Below are 26406 nucleotides of genomic sequence, written 5' to 3'. Positions count from 1 at the left end.
ATGTTCATGGCTACAAAATGTCATGGCTCACAAATTTTATTTGTAATTTCACAAAATGAAAATGAATGAAAATCACATAATTTGTCGCCATAAACACTTCATTGGAATTGTTGGGCAGAGAGTAACAGTGAAATTTATTCCCTGTGAACCCCATCTGTTCAGGAAATTAATGATTTATAGTTCTTTTAATGAGAAATTCAAGGAAATTGAACTCAAACATCTTTTGACTGTTTAGTTATTTTGACAGGTCTAAACATATTCACTGTGTACATGTCTGTTCAGGTCTAGCAATGAAACAAATAATTTATGTATTAAATGAAGATTTATTAGGTATTGAAAATGCAAAAATGAATAGAAGGTTAATAATTATAATTTATGAGATGACATTTAGATTGTGTCTGTAGTGTAAACCACTACAAATGCATAAATTATTCACTGTGTTTTAATATCACTCATGAACTTAAAATGCCTTGAATTTTACATCAAAATAGCGAAATTAAATGTTGGTGAAATAAATGGTTTTACAGTACTTTAATATCAAGTCATGAACTTAGAACACATTGAATTTACATCAAAATAGCGAAATTAAATGTTGGTGAAATAATAAATGGTTTTACAGTACTTTAATATCAAGTTGTGAACTTAGAACACATTGAATTTACATCAAAATAGCGAAATTAAATGTTGGTGAAAATAAATGGTTTTACAGTACTTTAATATCAAGTTGTGAACTTAGAACACATTGAATTTACATCAAAATAGCGAAATTAAATGTTGGTGAAATAATAAATGGTTTTACAGTACTTTAATATCAAGTCGTGAACTTAGAACACATTGAATTCACATCAAAATAGCGAAATTAAATGTTGGTGAAATAATAAATGGTTTTACAGTACTTTAATGACCAATTTGTAATGATGATTTAGTTTTGAATAATCCCTCAAGGTTTTGATCATTTATATTTGTAACGTTCTCATCAAATATAAAGTGGTACAATGATCTGAGAAGGAAGGCATGAAATGGGCACTGCGCATATATACTAAATATTAACTGTAAAAATAAATAAATAAAATGTAAAATTGAATTTACTGCCATAAAATTGTTTAAGTGATTTTAAGCTAGTTGATAGTTGCTATTGGCAACATTATAATAAAGATAAAGACTATTACATCATAAACTCAACTTATCCTGTGCTTCGTTTCGTAGATCTAATTAATATAGATTGTTCAGCTGTCAGATGCACTAACCCAAATCAATGAACTTAACAGATTGTAAAATTTCTTTTCTTTAAATCAATCTGGGCAAATATGTTTTCATTTTTATTTCAAATTGTTGTAAAAATTGTGCTTTTTTTCATTTCTATAAAGATTCAATTTCTTTATTTGTTTTCCGAAATTCTGACAAATTTCTTGAATAGAATTCGTGTCAGACATAGACATTTGTAGTTAACATATTTAGTGGCTAGAAACACGATCTGTTTTTATTTCAGGCCTTACTGGGATGTGCAGCCATTATATTTTTACCTTCCAGCCCATTAATGTAAATGTATTAAAAATATGGATACAAATATAAAGGCTTTAATGGCTTTAATTATGGATAAAACATCCTCTAATATTGCATTGTGTTGCAATTAAATGAAATGTTTAAGTTTAATATGTGCATCCAAACCAATGAGCACTCGGTATTTTCGCAACCTTGTGTGTTATTATACTAGTAATAAATTGAAAATGAGATAGTTTGAGACACAATAATGACCTTTTCCCCGTCTGCTGTTCGAAGTCGCCCTCCAGCTTATTACTTTATACTGATGGGTACAGCCTCAAGTACTGACACACAATAGGTGATTAGAATTCAATATTTTGTGGATTGTTCTACTTAATATGAAGGGTGTTCAGAGTTTAGTCTGAGGGATTACATCATATTTAATTTTTGACATAATAATTTAAAATCGAACCTGGTTATTTTGAGTTTAGGAACGTTGTATATCTTTGTATTGTTGTTATCAAACTGTTTGTCAATGCTGGTGTAAAATTGTGCCTTTGTCTCCCCTATTGTATAATGGAATATTCCCATTCACATCAGTACCTGTATTTTAATATTAGTAATTTATTTGTAAGTTGTACTGAATTGACATCCAACGTGTGTTTATCCAGTTGATGAAGCATGCTGCATTTTGGTAGGTAAAATTGTTTAGTCAAACTCATAAATCTATATAATACAGTGGTTCATACAGTAAAAGTGATGTCAGTGTTTATAGCTACTGTATTGTTTTACGATATGAGACAGGTTTTGAAATGTGTACAAGATGACTCACATCTGCGTTGTCACGCTTACCAATTTGTAATATGATCAAGGTCACTGAACTACAACTCCAGGGTTGGTTGCAGTGGTATCATCCAATGATCAGAGATTATATTCCTTTCATTAAATACATACGCAAACCAAAACAAAACAATTAATGGCATTTTATGGGAGGATCAATTTATTCACTGCTCACCATAAATAGACACAGTTTATGACTCCATGTTGACTAACGACAGCTGGGGCTTTTGAAAATGTCATTTGAGGAGAAAGTCTGTTATGCTTGATTCGCCTGTGGTCATGCGTTACAGCGACCTGAGTGTGCATTGGTGTCTGTACATATCGGTGACATATGACTAACTATAAGTTAAAATTCTAGCATTGAGAGTGTGTTATATTGTTATGATGCACTCAAGTGTTTTGTACTTGGTGTGATATACTGTATTGTTGTGATGTACTGGGGTGTGATGTATTGGTGCTGTACTGTATTGTTGTGATGTACTGTATTGTTGTGATGTACTGTATTGTTGTGATGTACTGTATTGTTGTGATGTACTGGGGTGTGATGTATTGGTGATGTGTTGTATTGTTGTATTGTATTGTTGTGATGTATTGGTGCTGTACTGTATTGTTGTGATGTACTGTATTGTTGTGATGTACTGGGGTGTGATGTACTGGGGTGTGATGTATTGGTGCTGTCTGTATTGTTGTGATGTACTGGGGTGTGATGTATTGGTGCTGTCTGTATTGTTGTGATGTACTGTGGTGTGATGTATTGGTGCTGTACTGTATTGTGATGTACTGTGGTGTGATGTATTGGTGCTGTATTTATTGTGATGTACTGTGGTGTGATGTATTGGTGCTGTACTGTATTGTTGTGATGTACTGTGGTGTGATGTATTGGTGCTGTATTTATTGTGATGTACTGGGGTGTGATGTATTGGCGATGTACTGTATTGTTGTGATGTACTGGCGTGTGATATATTGGTGCTGTCTGTATTGTTGTGATGTACTGTATTGTTGTGATGTACTGTATTGTTGTGATGTACTGGCGTGTGATATATTGGTGCTGTCTGTATTGTTGTGATGTACTGTATTGTTGTGCTGTACTGTATTGTTGTGATGTACTGTATTGTTGTGATGTACTGTATTGTTGTGATGTACTGTATTGTTGTGATGTACTGTATTGTTGTGATATACTGTATTGTTGTGATGTACTGGGATGTGATGTATTGGTGCTGTCTGTATTGTTGTGATGTACTGGGATGTGATGTATTGGCGATGTACTGTATTGTTGTGATGTATTGGTGATGTACTGTATTGTTGTGATGTACTGGGATGTGATGTATTGGTGCTGTACTGTATTGTTGTGATGTACTGGGGTGTGATATATTGGTGCTGTCTGTATTGTTGTGATATATTGGTGATGTACTGTATTGTTGTGATGTATTGGTGCTGTATTGTATTGTGATGTACTGACCTGTGATGTATTAGTGCTGTCTGTATTTTTGTGATGTACTGACCTGTGATATATTAGTGCTGTACTGTATTATTGCGATATACATTGTGTGATGAATTGCAGAGTTTAGCTCAGATTATGTAGTACTCCATATGGGCGTGGATCATTACTAATCCAACATTTATTAAGTCTAATATGAGGTTTAGTCTGGGAGTAAAAGGGCAAAAGATGACAGGATATTATTAGACTTGCCATCATCCTCATCTCTGTGGTATATAATATGATAATTTCAGTAGTTGTAGCAATTTCCTTCTTCGCACAACAGACTGTTAACCACATTATTAGCTCTGTTGTAAATAATATCAAGCGGAACTATTCTTATTACGTCTGTCATACGTTTACCATTGTTTATCGTCATAAACTGCATCTTTGATTTTTTTTAAATAATATGCTGATGGATTTGCAGTAAGGTACCTTGGGTGGTTCAGATTTTTTTGTATTTCATTATGGTAAATTCAGTTCTTTAATTTTAGTGAACAATATGGTCATTTTTGGTAAAAAAAAAAGGCTTTTTTTGACTATTTCATTTGCTTTGATATTTTATACCTGCATGCTTTCCTTGGGTGGGCTTCTTTCAGATTTGTTCATTTTGTGATAATAAATTCAAATCCAACTTATTGTATGCAGTAGTTCTGATTGCTTTCACTTCATGCATCACCAACAGCAGAGCTATATCAACGGACAAGCTGTTTGTTTTTTTAAAATGCACAGTTTACAAATAATACAAGTCAAGAAATTTTCAGATCTTTAATATACTAAATGTTTGTCATTGCAGTATACTGAAATTAATTCAGTCTACTTCAAACAATTAGGAATATTTTTAAAGAATATTAAAATGCGCTAAATTAAAACCCAGTGAATATGTAAAAGTTAGCATAGAACACATTATCTAAAAGATAAAACAGTGAATTCAAAACCCACTGAATATGCCTGAAATGGGAAATCAGCGAAATTGAAACCCACTGAAAATTCGTTTCAAAAAAGACAAATTGAAAGCAATTTGTAATATTTTTCTGTCAATACTGAGATTTATTTTTATTACATAATACACTTTAAACATTATCATAAATATACTGTATCTAAATAAGCAAAATGTATGTATCTTACTTTTAGTACATGAAATAATCCATCAATAAGTATTTTTTGTCTGCAATAGCAGCTACTTATAAAACATATAAAATTAATCCTTGATAATATATGTCAGAAGGTGACATGGACGAGACATTCTGAATATGCAAAGTGGCTGACTCTAGTCTGGGAATACACTATGGATGAGACATTCCGAGAGTCTTACTGACTGTTCGTCTTGAATACTAACTTCCAGTGTGTGCATTTCATAGATGATGTACTCAGTGTTGTAATATTACATATTAACAAACCTATTATACAGCATCCACACTTGATTCACTGACCAACACTGATGGCATTTTGGGTTCGTCTATGATATTCTTTCTCAGGGGCTTTGAAGAATATAAAATTTGTCATAAACCACCAATTGTTGCCTTATATTACTTCAACCCAATCAAACTGAATGAACGCCTGAATGAGTTAAAATTATAATAATTATTATTATAATGAATTTTCCCATAAAATCCATAAAATATCTACCGGTAAGTGGAATCTGTTTGTTTGTTCTACCCAATCTCCTAGGTTAAAATGATCCCTGAGACACGAAGACATACTATAAATTTATTTTTTTTTCATTTTTTTTTTCAAGCATAAAAACGAATCAACGGCCACACCTTCTCATCAAAAATTCACTTTTCATGTTTTCACAACTAGGCAAAAATTGAACCTTAATCTAACTAATAATGTGGCAGCATTTCATCTCGTAGATTTCTGTAGACTTAAAATTTGTATTCAATGAGCTAGATATGCAGTCACATGTCGAATGTCATTTACTTGTATTCTGTCTTCAAGTATATGTAAATTTACCAAATTGTCGAGTGGTTCAATATTTCATCTTTCAATTGTAAATAACTGGACATAAATAAATAACCTGAGAACTTAGATCCATTACCTTGATATAAATAATGCAGTAAAATTGCACCATAAATACACATGGTAGGGGAGTGTTTTAGTGGGAATTTTATGTGACATTAAATATATCAATCTGTTTATTAGCTATCTAGATATGGAGAATGGATTGGTTACAGAGTTTGGAGTGATGTAGTCAATAATGACGTATACCTCATCTGCTCTTTGTGTTTAATGTTTATGGTTATTGTAAATTATAGTTTATTTTAAATTATAGTTTATAGCTATACTACTTAGTGCTGAAAGTGATTAGAACAGATGTTGTTTACATCTAGTCTTAGTGGATGAGATGTAAACACACTCCATTCCAATTGTTATAATTAGAATAGTATTGAAGAGCCACATGGTGTCTTCTGTTTGGGCTGCTAACATGAAGGTATGTGGAATGAAATAGGAAGCATGTTCCTGTTTTGTTCATGGATGTTATTGTTTTCACCACCAGTTCTTTCTTTTTATCACAAAAATAGCCAATTTTTTTTTTAGTAAAAACAGAAAATTGACTCAAACTTGTGCTGGTGGCTCCAAAATTAGGGTTCATTTCCAGAAATATTGAAGAATATAATCATAAAGTGCACAAAAAGTTGGTGGTGAAAAAGTTAATATCATCTGACAGCTCACATCTACGAAGATCTTGCGACAGTGTCCTCAAGAGATTGTACTTTGAATCACAGTGATTCTGTTTTTCTCATGTGGTATTCTGTAGTTGCTATTGGTAGTACCGTTTGTGTTCCATATCACTTATTCCCTAATGACAAGCCATCTCATATACCAGGCTAGTATGCTCTCATATTTGTGCAAATTAAACCTCAATGACAACTTTGGTTGTAGTCAGGAATCTCTGAAAATCAGGATCATGGTGGCTATTTCCTGTACCTTGTTTGATATTTCTATTTAGTGTGAAATGTGGTTTACAAACCAAGTTTTTTTGTATGTCGCTTTCAACAATTGTGCCACATCTGTGTAAAAGTATGTGTAGAGTTGTTTTAAAATGTTCTCAGCACAAGTTGCATCCTGTCATAAAGAAAAAAGATTCACATGTACATTACTATGTTAGAAGTATATGGTCAATCATAGCATAATTACACCAGAGGTACATTACTTGGGGTTTGCAACGCGCATAGAACTGTATGATGACATCATGTCAAGATCCCATTCAAGTCTCATCTCGTGGATAGCGAGACTGATGCTACTACCTTCTGACATGACATAGGAGGTTTGTATTACCACATTCACCGTGAAAAAATGTAATGCATCAGAAATGTACAGAAAATATAGTTATCGTAATCCGTCATATCGTGAGCAGCTATTTTGATCCACCTGGACATCCTAGTATCCTAGTTACCTCGGGCATGCGCATTCGCATTTTTCGGAGTTGGAACGCTTATGCGAGAGCGAGATTGTAACGGGATCTTGGTATTATGTCACCGTAGTTGCAAACCCCAAGTAATGTACCTCTGTTACGCCTATTGTAAAAATTGTTGCACGGTGTGAATGCAAGATCATTAAATCTTTATATTTTAATTACCGGATACAACTTACACCAACATAACTTATTCTAGTGAGAATACAGTAAATGAAGATTTAATACAGTGTATGCATGGAGAGTTGCTACTAGTATATCTATGCTTATTTTCTGAAACTTTTCTGAATTAACTAAACAAGACTCTCACCAGACTGGATAATTGAATAATACACCAGACAGGATATCCAGCAAACTGTACATTTCCCATACTGGGTATTTTTCTAGAATGTAAATTTCACCAGACAAGACCTTTTACTAGAATAGACAGCTTACCAGACTGGATTTTACACCAATTAAACTGTACATTTCCCATACTGGATATGTTTCTAGAATGTAAATTTCACCAGACAAGACCTTTTACTAGAATAGACAACTTACCGGACTGGATTTTACACCAGAATATATAATTCATCAGACTGTACATTTCACCAGACTAGACATTTCACTACAATGGACAGTTCACCAGACTGGTTTTTACACCAGAATATATAATTCATCAGACTGTACATTTCACCAGACTAGATATTTTATCAGAATGGACAGTTCACCAGACTGTACAATTCACCAGACTGGATTTTACACCAGAATGTAAATTTCACCAGACTGGAAAATAAATTAATCAGAATTCCTTGATCTTTCCTTTCATCATTATTAGATTGATCAGTTTGTTAGGTCTTTGTGGTATGCTTTTTGTTTTATTTTGATTTGGAGGCATCTGTAGTCGTCTGTGTGTCAATAATCTGTCATTTGTTTCTCAAAGCCACCATATCAAAAATCTGAAACAGTACATATTTCATTGGTAGATCATTATTGAAGCACTTGTCAGTTTGATTACTTTGGGTCAGCACAACTAGATATTGACGCAAACCTCTTTATACCTTGTATGTGCATTATTATTTAGTTCCTGTCTGATAATCGTAGGTCATTGACCAGTCATGACCTTTCACTTTTCATTATACTATCACCCCTGCTGCACGAGTGACCTTCAAGACTTGATTCTTAGCTTCTAGCGACTTCCTGTTTTGCTCACCAATTTAATATCATTCCTGTCTTTTTTATTAAGATTTATCCTTTTTAATTCGATCTGCACATGATTTTAAATCTCGTGCAGCGTTCCTGAGGTGTAGAGAATGTTGTTTGGGTCATTTGATGCCAAGTGAGCTCATTATTTGTAGAGCTCTAGGTGACTGCTGTGCAATTCCTGTTGTCCAACTACACAGAGGATGCAGTCCTGTGGATTGGCTTAGAATCCTGGAGAGAGTAGTGATTACTTTAAAATTAAGTTATACAAATTTTATTCAAAATTCACCTTGATTGTTTTAACACATTTCATCAATTCTGGTGTGTGTGTGTGTGTGTGGCATTTTAATGTGACATTGCTATAATGGATTTGTGGAATTTTTTGCTATTCAGCCCCCCCCCCCTCCCTCGTTTCCATCACACATTGCATTTGCATCACCTCTAAATGAATAAAATGGTCAGGGATTTTTTTAAACAAGGAAACAGGGGTGCAGCGCCCTTGTGCAATGGCCATGTGCACCCTTATCCTGGGGAGCAGATCCTCTGGCAACCATAAAATTCTGATTGACCAGGGATCTCATGTGGCCACAGTCTTCAACTGTGACCTGTCTGATAGTAATTTTGGCCCAAGGAAGCCATAGAATGCTCCATTTTAACTTTGAATTATCAAAAAAAACCCACACCCTAGTAGGGAGAACCCTATCTCTCCCACTTGGAGGCGTCGCTGAATTGCAGTGCTCCCTCTTGCAGTTTTTTTCGAGAAAAACCCCTGAAATAGTGTTAGAGAACTACTGTAAAATACTTTATTTTAGCTGGAATTAATTTTCACTGAAAATACGTTTTAGTTGTTTTGTATGAAGTTTATTTTCACTGACTTTTGATGAGTTGAATGTAAAATATAGGAAAAAGGGTATATTCACTGGATTTTATTTTCACTGAATTATTTCTTCAGCGAAAATAGCAAAAATTAATTCCAAGCAAAAATAAAGTATTTCACAGTATTCAATGTAGCAGGGATTTTAAATAGACTCAAATCCTTTTTGTATATCCGCTACATTTTAGCACATTTAACTGTCAGTGTAAATGAAATCCATCCAATAGTTTGTGATTCTGTTTCTGATTATAATAAATCACTGAAAATATGGAAAACAAATTGATTCCTGTCTTCTCTAATTTATAAATCTCTATTTATATTGTGTTCTTTGTATGTATCTCGATTGTTCTCATTGTTGTCACTAGAGGGGGTAGTCTAAGTTCATTCAAGTTTTCTGTATAGGACTAATACTGAAGATAACACTAACATACACGCTTGAAGTCCGAAATGTCTGGGGTAGTGCATTGTTTAAAACAGGTCATGAAGGTACTTAGTACCAATATAATTTTTGCTCAGTACAGAAATAAGATCTGTGTGTGTTATTGATCCAAAGTATACTGCTTCTTCTGTAGCACCCCCTCCCCTCAAATGGTCCATCCCTAAGTGATTGGCCAGTTTAAAGTTATCACTAGGCATTGGTAGTTCCCTAATTACATGATTTACACTCGAATGAGAAACCTGGCAATGTTTTGGTGCATAAATCAACTTACTGTATTTAGTTGAAGTGAGAATAGAGGTCATTTTGTGCATTGATCGGTGATGAACCTGCTATCATAAATAAACACATGAATCACTATTACCATACAGCACCCGTACTGCTCACCTGGTCGGGTCATCTTTATGTAATATAATAAATGGTTTTATGCTAATGGAATAAAGTTTACTTAGGTAACATGGATGTGTCAGCTTGTCCAGGGTTCATGTTATGCAGCATTGAATTGGGTGGGGTGGAACCTTTCAATCTTAGGGACGATACCCTCAACTCACTGTAACACTTACTGTAAAATCTGTATTAGAAACCGCGGCTTCTATTAAAATGGTACAATGCAACAGAGGGGATGTGGCTTCTAATAGAGCATCTACACATATGAGAAATGATGAATTTTTGGTTCTCAATTATTCGAAAAAAATTGGGTGCGACTTCTATTAGGGATGCGGCTTCTAATACAGATTTTACGATACTGAAAATCTGTCTTTGCAAAATAAAAGCAGTACAATAGTACAGATAAATGTACTGATTTTAGCGATACTACAGGTCAAAGAGGTGTGAAATTACATACTAGGTCGATAGGCCTGCAGCTCAGAATGTCTTGTACACTCATATGAATTGAGTTTGTGGTGTGAACCTCATCATCTTGATACTTCAGGGCTTGAAATTCACAAAGGCAATTGCCTCGATGCACCAGCTGAATGCCCTAATTGATGCCCTTCAGGATTTTGTCCACACTTCCTAGTATTAGTGAAAGGCATTTTTGGAACTTTTGGCTGAAAATTCAGTGCACTCAAAAGTTCAAGCTGTGATACTGTATTTTTTTTATTAGATTGACACTTTCTTCAGAACCAAGTATAAACAAGTGTATATTTTTATGTCTCAAATTCAAACTCAAATAATTACCATTCCGATTCCTTTTATAAATCACTACAAAACACATGTTGTGTATGCCTCATTCTTGCTCTTAAGTTGCTGTCTGTGCTGGCAGCGCTGACACACCCGCCAACCAATGTCAGGTACTAACACGAGTGCATTAAAAGGTCATACAGAATGATGTGAAGTGGATTCATAAGTTTGGGGAAACACATTATTTTGTCACGAATCGATCAATGTCTGAGATAACTCACAACAACCTGTTGATAACCTGTCTATACTGGGCATGTTTTGTGTCACAAACACTCTGATTTATCACGAAATATCAACTTATAGTGTAACCGTGTTCACGCATGTTTTCATCATGAGAATAAATCTTAGGATTAAGAGTGTCAATATTGAACAGTTATACGTAGAATCATACATATATCTCAGGTTTTCAGTATCACCACGGTATCACCTTGCAGTGGTCATCATATAGCGTGTCTGTATTTTTCAAAGACATAAAGCCCGCTATACACACCTACAATTTAATGAAACACCAAAATGTAACAGGTCTGTAACATTTTATGAAGACTGCCTGGCACGGCGAGAATTGACATATTGAGATCTCTTCTTCTTTATTCCTGTATTGTCTGTATTTTGCATGTGTTATATTTAAAGATGTTATAATGCATATTAAACATGATGCATTGTGACGACCATCGCCCGATAATGAGGCTCGAGATTGTATGGTGCAGCTTATTCTCCAATATCAGCTTTTTAAAAATCCAGCAATCATATCAGTTACAAGCAAGACATTTCGCATGTGGATCTCTTTCAAATTTGTTGACCAATTTTTTTTTTTAACCCCCCCCCCCACACACACACACAAAATTCATATGTACCATATGTATACACATACATGTACATGTATAAAAACAAGTTAGCATAGAAAGAAACTGAATTTACAGAAAATCACAAGCACTATTAATAAATAAATTTGTTCATTTAATGTAATCTTCAATCATGTCAATAACATCAAATTATATTGGGCTTGCAGAATAAGGGTTATAACATTTCCAATTGATTTTATCCGAATGGCTTGGTCTGTTCCTTTGTTATGCCTTTGTAGTACAATTCAATATGACCCATTTTCAGCTTAAGTACTTGTACCAGTATGTATATAGTTTAATTGGACTTCCTCATAAATTTTTACAGCTATATGTATGTTGTTCCAGCTTACTACTATTTTTTATTGTTCAAATTTTATCAGTATTTCAACCCCTTGAACACTGTATTTTTCCCGCCAAAATTTTGTTGAAACTTTGCACATTTTTTATTATTTTTTCATAATTTTTCTTAAAAATGTTCATTATTTCCCATTGGCTTCAAATCCTCGTAAAAAATTGCAAAAAGAGATATGAAAAAAAATTATGCACTTTTATTTTGTGAAAAGTGTCAATTTGACATTGAAAGAATTGATCTGAAAAGAAAAGATAATTTTGTAATATTATATTAATCTTTAATTTATTTTGAATTGAGAGATTTTGAAATGACAGTTTGTCTTAGCGGTTCTACTATTGGCTGAAAGCCAGTGTGTACACACACGATTTGCTGTTATCGTGATTAGTGGGATGATATACATCTATTTGACGAGGTGAGGTCAACTCGGTTATATTGTCACAATTTGAATCACAGTCATTACGTCACAAGGCGGCTAGGTTTACAGTTACTTACAGTTACAGAAAGGACGCTATCACATTCACCAGTTTGAATCACTGTTATGGACAATAGGAGGTATCGACGGTATGTTCTTTATGGAGGTATGGTATATTTACCATGTTCATTTCAGTATTTGATTTTATAAAGTGTCAAAATGTACTAAGGTTTCTCATGATTTTTAAGTAGCCTTTCGGTGTGAACGAGGGGCTGTTTTTTAGTGGTGATCAAGTATCGGAGACTAAGGTTGGAGAGGTGTCGTCAGTAACATGTTTTTGATAGTGAATGAGGAGTTTTTTTCCTGAAATTTCAACCATGAGTGTGACAACCAGTTTTATTATTACACTCACCTATTTAGAGAAGTAGGCAGCTAATGTGGATGGGAGTAGAATCTCATTCATTTACCTCGCCACCCAGGAAACCCTCCTGCTTGTTCCCATGGCTTTGATCCATTTCCCCGATAATCCAAATTATTTTTTCATACAGTGTATGAAAACTGTAATATCAAATTTTCTTAGTGTATATTTTTTGGAAAACTCCAAACTTGTATGTACAAAAAAGCCTGTAAAATATATTATTTATACTGTTCTGTCTGTACCATAGCTTTGTGTATTTTTGGTGCACATATGACTAACTTGTATGAAAGTCTACATGAATAAGTTCTCTACGGAAGTACTAATCCCATTTCTCTGCTCATCGCTCGGCAACCAAATAGTGTTTACAAGTGACAAGCATCTGGATCTATCACATTTTAATGAGGATGTGTCGTGTGTGTGTGCTAGAATATTTGAATAAAGCAGTGTTGTCAGGTTTAACTCAAGTTTGCTACAACAGGTTGCACGACTTTGATCTCTGATAATTCAGGCACACTTTCAGCGCGGGTCAGTGACCAGAACTGATTCAGCATAATAATCACAATGCTAAAATATTTGAAAACCATAATTTTTCCTTTGAAATAATAAAGGGCTTGATTTTTTTTTTTAAATATGTGGGGGAAATTGTGTTTTCATGAAAAGTAACATGAGGCCACGAGGTTAAAGGTTACGAGAATAAACACTAATAAAATAACAATTATGTTTGGTGAGTATTGCTCACTTTATCTAGAATTTGCTTTCACTGAAAACATCTAGTTCATATTGATTGTTTCTAAAATGATAAAGTATTGACATTATTTCATTGTTTTAAAAAGTACATTCTGTATGAAATAAACATAATACAGTTAAATTGTGTCAGTTTTTAAGGTGTATTTAGAAATTTCACAAAGACATATCTGATAAAAAAATGTATCACAATCATCTTTATTACCAACATTGACACCTGATCTTTCATCATTCTTACAAGCTTTGGTCATCCTTACCAGCTTTGGTCATCCTTACCAGCTTTGGTCATCCTTACCAGCTTTGGTCATCCTTACCAGTGTTGGTCATCCTTACCAACTTTGGTCATCCTTACCAGCTTTGGTCATCCTTACCAGCTTTGGTCATCCTTAACAGCTTTGGTCATCCTTACCAGCTTTGGTCATCCTTACCAACTTTGGTCATCCTTACCAGCTTTGGTCATCCTTACCAACTTTGGTCATCCTTACCAACTTTGGTCATCCTTACCAACTTTGGTCATCCTTACCAGCTTTGGTCATCCTTACCAGCTTTGGTCATCCTTACCAGCTTTGGTCATCCTTACCAGCTTTGGTCATCCTTACCAGCTTTGGTCATCCTTACCAGCTTTGGTCATCCTTACCAGCTTTGGTCATCCTTACCAGCTTTGGTCATCCTTACCAGCTTTGGTCATCCTTACCAGCTTTGGTCATCCTTACCAGCTTTGGTCATCCTTACCAGCTTTGGTCATCCTTACCAGCTTTGGTCATCCTTACCAACTTTGGTCATCCTTACCAGCTTTGGTCATCCTTACCAGCTTTGGTCATCCTTACCAGCTTTGGATTTCAATCTTTTTGACTCAATTACCATTACCAACTTTGTCTTTCGGTCATTCACCACCATTATCAACTTTGATTTTTGATCATTTACCCCCATTACCAACTTTGTCCTTTGATCATTCACCACCATTACCAACTTTGTCTTTTGATCATTCACCACCATTACCAACTTTGTCTTTTGATCATTCACCACCATTACCAACTTTGTCTTTTGATCATTCACCACCATTACCAACTTTGTCTTTTAATCATTCACCACCATTAACAACTTTGTCTTTTGATCATTTACCACCATTACCAACTTTGTTTTTTGATCATTCACCACCATTACCAACTTTGTCTTTTGATCATTCACCACCATTATCAACTTTGTCTTTTGATCATTCACCACCATTACCAAATTTGTCTTTTGATCATTTACCACCATTATCAACTTTGATTTTTGATCATTCACCACCATTACCAACTTTGTCTTTTGATCATTTACCACCATTACCAACTTTGTCCTTTGACCATTCACCACCATTACCAACTTTGTCTTTTGATCATTCACCACCATTACCAACTTTGTCTTTTGATCATTCACCACCATTACCAAATTTGTCTTTTGATCATTTACCACCATTATCAACTTTGATTTTTGATCATTCACCACCATTACCAACTTTGTCTTTTGATCATTTACCACCATTACCAACTTTGTCTTTTGATCATTCACCACCATCACCAATTTTGTCTTTTGATCATTCACCACCATTACCAACTTTGTCTTTCGATCATTCACCACCATTACCAACTTTGTCTTTTGATCATTTACCACCATCACCAACTTTGTCTTTTGATCATTCACCACCATTATCAACTTTGTATTTTGATCATTTACCACCATTACCAACTTTGATTTTTGATCATTCACCACCATTACCAACTTTGTCTTTTGATCATTCACCACCATTACCAACTTTGTCTTTTGATCATTTACCACCATTATCAACTTTGATCATTCACCTCCATTAACAACTTTGTCTTTTGATCATTCACCACCATTACCAACTTTGTCTTTTGATCATTCACCACCATTACCAAATTTGTCTTTTGATCATTTACCACCATTATCAACTTTGATTTTTGATCATTCACCACCATTACCAACTTTGTCTTTTGATCATTTACCACCATTACCAACTTTGTCTTTTGATCATTCACCACCATCACCAACTTTGTCTTTTGATCATTCACCACCATTACCAACTTTGTCTTTTGATCATTCACCACCATCACCAACTTTGTCTTTCGATCATTCACCACCATCACCAACTTTGTCTTTTGATCATTCACCACCATTATCAACTTTGTATTTCGATCATTCACCACCATTACCAACTTTGTCTTTTGATCATTATAAGAATTTTTTCCCATGTCATGATTATAGTTTCAACATTATGCTCTGCACATTAACATAAAAATAATATTATTTACTGTAAAGTCATTAATTAAGGTTTTTAAGTGAATTCTGCTAAGTTAAATCCATGTGAAATAACAATAGAACTCATTGTTTCTTTGCAAAGTAACTTAAAAATTTCTGAAAGCATTAAAATAGTGAAATTAAATGTCAGTGAAAATAAATGGTTTTATAGTACTAAAAGCAAATACTCATTGTCAACTAAAAATACACATTTTAAGCAAATACAAATGTAGCTATATACATAATATTTGTGCAATATATCCAAGGTGAGTATATCCCATAATTCATTGGGGCATATGATAAATTCAGTTCAGGTGCCAACTTGTATATGGCATATTTTACTGCTATTCTCTTAACCTACGTAACCCAGTCATCTAGAGTTTATTATACACAGGTGTTCTTTGAGATAAGTGAGGCACTCATGACATAATTCCGCACAGATATGTTGTCCGTGTTACAACATAAAGTCACCATTAACATTCTTCCTATCCGGACTATTTTTTATCAGTTCATTATTATAAAATATATAGACATTAATTTATCAGTTTATGATAGTTCAACTATAATCATGAGTTTATCGACTTTTGTATGATGGGTCTTCAGCTTCAATGTTGACTTTGTCGAGCCAAGCTTATCATATGAGTGATTGTTCGTCTGTGTCAATGTTTTACTTTTTTGACATTTTCGTGAAAACTACAATTCTAATTGATACTTGATGTATATGTACCTAGGGCAGATCTCTTAGGTTTGTTCATTTCGTGATGATATCTTCAATTCTCTAATTTTGATGAATATTTTTGTCATTTTTGGTAAAAAGTTATATATTCGATCTCTTGTTGAAAACCGCAAGTCTGATTGCTTTGTTATTATCTATAAAGGTACTACATGTGGACCTCTCTCAGGTTTGTTCATTTCGTGATGATAACTTCAATTCTCTAATTTTGATGAATATTTTTGTTGTTTTTTTGGTAAAAAGTGATATTTTCGACTTCTTGTTGAAAATCGCAAGTCTGATTGCTTTGATACTACTGGTACATGTGTATATACATATAGGTACCTCAGGTACACTTCTCTCAGATTTGTTCATTTTCCAATGATATCTTCAGTTCTTTAATTGCAATGTGCATTGCTAATAGCATAGTTATTTCAGCCGAGAGGCTGCTTGTTATTATTTAAATTTGCAAGCGATGCATTTAGACTGATTTTCAATGAGTCAAGTTTTGCAAGTCAGTGGAAATCAAAAATTTTAACTTTGGGGACATAAATATTTTTTATTTGCGCAACAGAAACTAACTCTAAGGTGTAACTCCAAGCCTGCATTATTATCAGGAAATGGTGAAAACAACACTTAGCATTCTGTTTTATACCTGGTAATCAACTATAATGACAAATATTACACTTATTTTATTCAAAAATGGATGCCAGAGATTGAAGGGTTAGCACTTGAAGAGCAATTATCATATCATATTTTCCATGGAAACAAGCATAAGAACCCCATCTCTTCAAAAAATGCATTTACATGAATGAATATACAGATTTACAAAATATAAAAAAATTTTTAGTTGCTGAAATCTCTTCACCTTGGAGTGCCTCAATAATCAAACAGTGTATATCTGCATGGGATAAATATTAAACCCAAAGAAGTGCAATGACTATGGAACTTAACAGCAAACTACTTAGAATGACAGGAAGCGAAAAGGAAACATCAGTTTTCCTAATATAATATGATCTCTTTAATGCTTTCCATTTATTGACTCATCTGTCTAACAGGATGAATAGTTATGACTGATGATGCTGATCTCTATGGTTGCCAGGTAACAATACAAGTTATATTTCTAAAGTAGAGGAGTCACCGCATTTTGCATCACTGAATTTTTTATGGATTTTTTTTTATTTCAGTAAAATACTGCTTTCTAAGTAAACGTTAATATAAAGCATAGTATTTTAGAAGAAATTTACAAAATATAATTTAATAACAAATTTGTAAGGTTGTTTATATAATATGTTTTCCTCTGAATTTTGTTAGCAAGGAAGAAAATTTACTGAAAATCATTTGATGATATTTGTACAAAACAAATGTGACAGAAAACAGTTACAGGCTTCCTTTTAAAAAAAGCAACAATTCAACAATGCTCCTTTGAAGATTTTATATATTATTATTTTATCCATATTATTACTCAAAATTAAAATTATTTAATAAATTATTCATTACTACTAAGTGGCACAAAAAATGCAATGGGGCAATATGCACATGTTATCTTGTAAAAGGAGGATAAGCTGCTTGTAAAGTGTACTGTTATACTCTCATGGTATACCTCAGTTATGTGAACAATAGGGGATAAACTCCTACTTAAACACACTCTTTACATAACAGTACATTCGCTTTTTGTGTGGTCATACAGCTTAACAAAAGTAGCTGGAGGTGCATCATGGGAGTACTGCCATGTTGTATCATTAATAAAAGTAGCATTGGTAAAATTTTATGGATCTGGAAAAAATTTGTAACTGCTGTGTATGGTGATATAATCATGTCTTTTAATTGCATTTTTAGTCGCTTTTCAGACGTCGTCTGAAAACCGAAACTTGTATGTTTTGACCTCTGTACATGCGTCTGTGCCATCTCCACATGTATCTCGACATGCCTTGACCAATCACATTCAAACCTCACAAATAAATCACATAACTTGAACAACATCTATTTGTTTCATGAACCAATTCAAGATGGCCGAATGACAGCTATTTTTTTGCTAAAAATTCATCAAAATCGGATCTTGGTTGTGTATGGATGGACGAATTGTGTTCAAACTTGGTACATTCATTGGGAATTGGGGTGTTAATGCACATTATTTTGTTTTTCAGATTAAATTCAATATGACAAACTGGTCTTCTAGAGCCATATCTCTAACATTCTCTTACTTTTTATTTTCAAACTTATATATTTCTTAAACTTGAGAATTCATAGGGACTACATGTATATAATACAAATACATGTTTTCTCTTCAAAAAACAATTTGAGTAATAAAATTGCAAGTATGTCGTTGTGACATAAAATTGTATATCTATTAACGCACCAAAACGGGATGTTGAGTGTATCGTAAACGAATGTATAGTCATGTGCCGGAGGGTTACCATTAGCCTGCCGACGGGTGGTCTATATTGGTATTAGCCTGACGACGGGATGTCTTTTGGTATCGTTGCCTCAAGGCACATTAATACCCAGTCCAGTAATAATATTATTTCATACAATACTTTCAACAAGCAATGTGTATTGTTTAAAGTTGATTTTATGGTTTTAAAGACCCAGGTGGTTGTCACTGGGATTAGTGTCAATTGTTTTTCGTCATTCATTCTTTTTGTTCGTAAACAATGAGATACTGTATTTACTGATTGATTTTCACTTTTTGATGATTTGATGTGAAAGTCACTTACATTTAGTGACGTACCCTTTCCCAAGAGAAACTGCTACAAACAAAATTTATGATTTCCACTGACTCGCGAAATTTGTCTCTTCGGAATTAAAACGTTTTAAGGTACATGACTTTTGTTTACAATCACAACAATTTTACTCTGTCATCAAATGTAAAAACAATTATGTTGTCTATGACGCAGTAAACACTGAAAGTAAGCGGTTCACAGTGTTCAACGTTAAAAGAAATAGTTTGTTGTTGGGTTTCATTCACATGATTTTAATGGACGTAGTTATAACATCTGCTTCAGTAATAGGCAAACGGCGGAGACACCACAATAGCTGCTGAACCACTGGCTTTTACGAACATAATAGTCTAGTAGGAAATACTTCTGTTGACTGAGTAGCGATGTTTGCTCGTGTCAAACTTGTTTATCCATTGGAACTTTATCTCCGGTAGAACACTTTAAATTCCATATATGCAGACAATATACCATTATTTCAGTGCTTTTTGGGTCATCACCTGCGATAAGCGGTGCCAGTGTACCTGAATCTTGCCAAAAAGTGTCTGACTTCTGACAGGTAACATGAGTGGAACCAATATCCATGGTGCTTGTCCACAAGTTTCCGATATTTTGTTTCGAGTACCTTACTAAGTGTGTCCTCTTCATGCTAGTCTAGTCATTTACATGTTCAGACATTGACATCAAGAAACAAATTTATGAAACTATTTGAAGTTCTCCTTTCAGGCATATAAGTTTGTATTCCCTTAATTTTTGTGAAGTTGCTGTTTTGAGCAAGTGATCTTCAAAAATAAGACAGAGGCATAAATTCACGCAAAAGAAATTAAACATTTTTAGGGATGGTCCAATATTTAAAAAAGGAATGAAAATTTTCATAACAATTTTAGAAAAAAAAGATTCAGAAAATACCAAACATCACCTGGTAAAAATTTTGCAAATCATATAAGTTGATAAAGGATGACTGCCAATAATCATTGGCTGGCCTAACCAGCCAATCACAGCTCACATATGTGTTTACTTGCTTCAATGAATTTTTTAATGTTTAATGTAATGTGGTTTTCCTAAGAGCGTGATATACTTTGGACTTTGTATTTTCGCTGCTGAGTTTAATTGATTGTTAATTTTATAATGGTCTTTAACGCATTGTTGTAAGAATGGAATAAACGGACTATAGCTACTTCCTTTATCAAAGTACTATTTTACAAAGTAAACATTATTTTAGTGTAAGCATTGACCTGAATTCATTTGTTAGGCCACACTGTGCCAAGGAATGCAGTCTTTCATGTAATTATTTTTTTTACTAACCTTGTTTCATTAAACGTTCAAATTCTAAATTATATGAACCCAAAAAAAATACTGTCATAAAACTACAGGGTCCAGAGCGTTGGAAAAATCTTTTGAAAATCTTTGCATTTTTTGAGGTCTGGGAAGTCTTTGAGTTGTCTTTAAATTACAGGAAAAATAAAAAAAAGTTTTTAAATTTCTTCATAGTTATTTTAGAAAGGCCTGTTGGTCAGAGTTTGAACCTTGAAAGTAAGTCTTCATGGCTATGAACTTGTAAATAAATTATTGTTTTTGTACACATATGAACTGCTATTTTGAACTTTGATGATGATGTTGGCCTCAATTAAGGGTCAAAGTGTCTGGGAAAAATGCATGAAATTTTGGGAAAAGGTCTGGAAAAGTCTGGAAAATCATTTGGCTATTGGTGCTATGGACCCTGAACTATGCATTAATGAAAAAAAACATTTGCACATTTTGAAAAAGTCATAACAAGTATGTAAAAATTAAAAGATAATGTTTAATTTACTTATTACTTTTTGACCTCTGACCCATAAGAGTGTCGCCATCTTATACTGGTACTTACATCTCAAGATAAGATTGACAGATTTTATCCCAACAAACAGATTTTACAACCACAGATAATGACACCATGACTGCATTTTGGATAAAATGATTGTATTTTTAGTAAGCAGTTGGTGTACACTTTGAATATTAAAATCATCTTTCCATTTTTCTTATGACATAATTGCTCCCAAGATGAGTGTAATGGTATAGGAAATTCACCCACTTCTGAAGTCCTCAATTTTGTTGGTCGAACACCAACAGGGGGGGGGGGGGGAATTTTAGAAAATTAATTATTTTGCTTCTACTCACTGTTGTCAGTTATTCACCAATCAAAAATTCTTTGCCAGGTCCAGTAACCCAAACTAAGTTCGAGAGCACTATTAGATGCAACAGGTGGTTGTTATACATGCTTTGATGTAAGTAGTGCAAAATGAAGGTTTCATATACTTGTTGGTTTCAGTAAAGTGCATGTGTGCTTGGCAAATGTACATAAATAATAATAACATTTGATGTCAATATGATGATGCTTCTTTTGTGATATCATTAGTTGTTTACAAAGTAGCAAATAAAAACGTACGACTGGTAACCGGCAATGGTCCCGAAAGTAAATTGCAAATGTTTTCACAATAAAGTAAACACCCCCCCCCCATTTCCAAGCAATCCAAGCACTGATATTTACTCAGCTTCCTACTGATGATTCTAAAAGTTTGTATTCACGAAAAACCGCTACCAGTAATCTTGATTTGCATCGACTGAGTCATTGACTGAAAAGTGTAATCAGTGTTCATAATATACATACCATGACCCACATGTCGTGACAAAACTGCTTGTGACACCACCATAGGCTACGTAAAGATATGGTCATTGGAGAGACGTTACTCACACAAAGTGTGGTTGAAATGTGCGCATCCCAATACCAGATAAAAAAAGTTGATTCTTGCTCTACAGGCCTTTCTTTTTCTACTGAACAAGGTTTTCATAAATAAGTATAGAATATTTTGTTATTAATTAACAGTTGTGTTTTACATAAATATTGGTTTAAATAAATCCTAACATCACTTTAATAGTTTGACTGATCACAATAAATGTGACAAATATGTTTATCAACTAATTATACAAAGCTTAATTATGCTACTAATGAATCCTCTTTATTCGCTGTGTTTGATTCAGACAGTGAATTAAATTTGATTTCAATGTAATGCAAGGATTATAAGCAGTCCATCTCAGTTGCACTGTGTCAGTAAGCAGTGCTTCTCAGTTGCACTGCGTCAGTAAGCAGTCCATCTCAGTTGCACTGCGTCGGTAAGCAGTCCATCTCAGTTGCACTGTGTCGGTAAGCAGTCCATCTCAGTTGCACTGTGTCGGTAAGCAGTCCATCTCAGTTGCACTGCGTCAGTAAGCAGTCCATCTCAGTTTCACTGCATCCGTAAGCAGTCCATCTCAGTTGCACTGCGTCAGTAAGCAGTCCATCTTGGTTGCCCTGGGACAGGTAAGCAGTCCATCTCAGTTTCACTGCATCAGTAAGCAGTCCATCTCAGTTGCACTGTGTCGGTAAGCAGTCCATCTCAGTTGCACTGTGTCGGTAAGCAGTCCATCTCAGTTGCACTGCGTCAGTAAGCAGTCCATCTCAGTTTCACTGCATCCGTAAGCAGTCCATCTCAGTTGCACTGCGTCAGTAAGCAGTCCATCTTGGTTGCCCTGGGACAGGTAAGCAGTCCATCTCAGTTTCACTGCATCAGTAAGCAGTCCATCTCAGTTGCACTGCGTCAGTAAGCAGTCCATCTTGGTTGCCCTGGGACAGGTAAGCAGTCCATCTCAGTTGCACTGTGTCAGTAAGCAGTCCATCTCAGTTGCACTGCATCAGTAAGTAGTCCATCTCAGTTGCACTGCGTCAGTAAGCAGTCCATCTCAGTTGCACTGCGTCGGTAAGCAGTCCATCTCAGTTGCACTGCGTCGGTAAGCAGTCCATCTCAGTTGCACTGTGTCGGTAAGCAGTCCATCTCAGTTGCACTGTGTCAGTAAGCAGTGCATCTCAGTTGCACTGTGTCCGTAAGCAGTCCATCTCAGTTGCACTGCATCAGTAAGTAGTCCATCTCAGTTGCACTGTGTCAGTAAGCAGTCCATCTCAATTGCACTGCGTCAGTAAGCAATCCATCTCGGTTGCCCTGGGACAGGTAAACAGTCCATCTCCACTACGGGCTGCACTGCGTCAGTAAACAGTTCATCTCGGTTGCCCTGGGACAGGTAAGCAGTCCATTTCCACTATGGGCTGCACTGCATCAGTAAGCAGTCCATTTTGGTTTCACAGGGTCAGTAAGCACTATCAAGATAACCTCACAATACCTTTTAACTCAACTGATGGTCTAAACATTAGTAGAATAATAATGACTTGAAAACAATGGATTGTTTGTTAGATGGTGGTAAATCGTGTGGCGTTGACTAATGGGGTTGACCTGAGGTGAGGTACACCAACTTAATTACTCTATGTAGTAGATGCTCAATGAATGATTTCTAATCCTCTGCAATAAATCAAGTAATATTAACTTTGTGAGCTCAATCTTTTTGTTGTAAATATAGTAATTATCAAAAAGTGATGCTATGGTGTTGGTTGACTGGATCCAAGGCTGACTGGTGATGTCATGGACTGTCATAAGTATTTCATTACAATAACACAGGATATGTGGTTGAGTGGTTATTCATGTATAAACTGTCTATGTTTGGTATACCTGTACCACATCGGATTAGATAAGAATTACGTGCTTGACTATTAAATCCTCCTGTATATGTGTATATCTTAGAGACGTCACATGAATTAAAACTTCCAAGGATTAGCTTTTTTTCATGTATGATACATGTACATTATACATTTTGTTTTTCTGTAAGAGAAGTATTAAAATAAGAAAATGCAGGAAGATAACTACATGATACATTGTATGTGATTCTGTGTAGTGTGCTTCAGCCAATCAAATACCTGTACGGCAAAGTTTTTGTTGGCTTTTACCAGTAGTGCAGTGTTTATGTTTGATGCAAATGTTTTTACTGTGAGCTTCTCCCATGATTCAAAAGAATGATAACGTTAAAAATTTACATATGTTCATGTTCATGTTCATATTTTGAAATATTTGTTGAAAATTAAATTTGTTTATCATCAATCCATTCAGTTTTACCATGAGATTTATTTAACCCACTGTTCATAAAAATGACTTCAGTTACTAAGAACAACACTGCTGAAATATACTAATAAACATCACCATGGCAACCAGTCCCTAATATATAGCTCTTATAAAAATCATTTTTAAGTATAAAAATACTTAGCAGGTCTGATCTGTGTACAACTGTGTACAAGTCTTGAAGAACATTTGAATAGTTAGACTTCAAAATTAGTGTATTTTTTGTATGTCACTGTAATTTATCAAAGCTGGTTTGAAAATCAAACAAGTTCAATCTTGTTCTTTGGCTTTTGTTTTTTGTGCTTGTCTTGGTGTTTCTGCATGCATGTTTTTTTCTTCTGCTCTTTTCTAGTCCCATCTCCTCAGGGGAATTTGTGTGAGTGTTAAACTGAATGAATAAATAAATAAATAAATAAATAATTAAATTGAGGAAATGAATGAATAAGACTTTATAATACCATAAAATTACCTCCATGGACTTAATACCTACTTTTTGTCTGAGTTGCTAAGTCTTGTAAATGAAGACAATGTGTTGATCAGATCTATGCGTAGTTTTGGTGATTCTTGTCTGTAGAAATGATGTTTAAATCACAGGATTGGATTAACAGCTTCCATTCAATTCATTGAAATAGTTGACACTAATCTTAGTTCTAAGCTGAGAGGTCTGTCACACATTATACACAGGTAATATAGTTGCATGGTACACTAGGCACTATCTGTACAGCTCTTACATTTACTACCTTCACTCCCTCATTGTTAGTTAGGTTTGTCATTTGACCTTGAAGGTCATTCTCTTTTATCTCTGACATAAATTCTTGCATATGTTGAACACATCATTCAAATTTTTGATACTATAGAACTGTTACTGAACAGTCGTGTAGCAATTTTGCCATCACTGTCATGTTTTGATTGCCAAAGTCAACTTTATAATGTCACCATTCACAAACTAAACCTACATAATTACTTCCATTTTATTTTTATTTTTTCAACAATTTGGAAAATGTTTCACCTAAATTTTGGCGATAATGATAATGTGTTTGAAGGGTTAAAACAGATCAGATTTTAATAATGTATTTAAACATGTTATTTAATTTTATTCTTTTATTTACAAATGACAGATAAAAAAAATTATGGTCACAAAACAACTTTTTGCCCCAAAACTTCGTCAAAACTACATAAAAGTTATTTTTTGGTTTGTTCTTATTGTAAAAATATAATGTCACATCTAAAAAGTTGTGTTGGTGTTGTTTGTCACAAATTAATGCTTTATCGTGGTTTTCAAAATTTGCCATTTTTTTACAGTTTTTTTTTTTTTTAAAAAAAACATGTTCTATGCTGGGTAAAGTACAAAATAATAATTATGTAACAATTTTTAAACCAAAAAAATTGTAATACATTTTCATCCCTATTTAATAGGTGCCAGTGAACGAATTATCTGTATCTGTGTACATTTCAATAACTTTTGGTGATTCGTTAATAATAAATTAAAATTACACTATAATTGAAGAAAGCAATTCAATAGAGAAATTATTAATAAAAAATTGATGCAGAAAATATCGACAACTATTCTAGTGGGAGTAAGATAACATGATGGCACAGCTGGAATGGCACAGTAATGCTAATATGTAATAAACACACTGAAATGAACTCTACATACATATCGAAGTAGTTGTCAGCGAGCAACAACTGCTTAAAGTACCAGGCGAGATTAAAGATCTTCTGAACAATCTGAGTTTGTGACACGAACAATTGTCCATGGTTAGATCCAACCTGTATGCCTTCAACACCAGCTGACTGGTTTGTTTGACCACCGCTGACACATAACTATCAAAAGAGTTGCAAGCTGAATACAAGAGTATTGAATTTATTGTAAAGGTAAACTACGCTCGGGTATTTAATTATTTCTATGGGGGGGTTGACTTTATTTGACAATAGCTAGAAACTTAATGTGGTATAGGTCTATGTGCATGGAAGAATAGTATCAGGCCCATTTTCTGTAATA

General features: G+C 34.2%; 1 protein-coding gene and 1 long non-coding RNA gene across 7 annotated transcripts in view; one reads left to right on the top strand and one right to left on the bottom strand.

Annotated features, from left to right (window-relative positions):
- The window catches only part of LOC100367546 (uncharacterized), a 119779-nt gene that overhangs the window by 18959 nt on the left and 74414 nt on the right, over positions 1 to 26406 (top strand). The window lies entirely within an intron of this gene.
- On the bottom strand, positions 24174 to 25099 carry LOC144364554 (uncharacterized). The gene is made up of 2 exons (XR_013422870.2): positions 24895 to 25099; positions 24174 to 24792 (listed from the first exon to the last, which is right to left on the bottom strand). It is a non-coding gene; the product is annotated as an uncharacterized LOC144364554 (long non-coding RNA).

Source organism: Saccoglossus kowalevskii, chromosome 22, assembly GCF_978046115.1.
Source record: "Saccoglossus kowalevskii chromosome 22, keSacKowa6.1, whole genome shotgun sequence".
In the NCBI taxonomy this organism is placed as follows: domain Eukaryota; kingdom Metazoa; phylum Hemichordata; class Enteropneusta; family Harrimaniidae; genus Saccoglossus; species Saccoglossus kowalevskii.
This window is presented reverse-complemented; position numbering and strand designations above follow the sequence as displayed.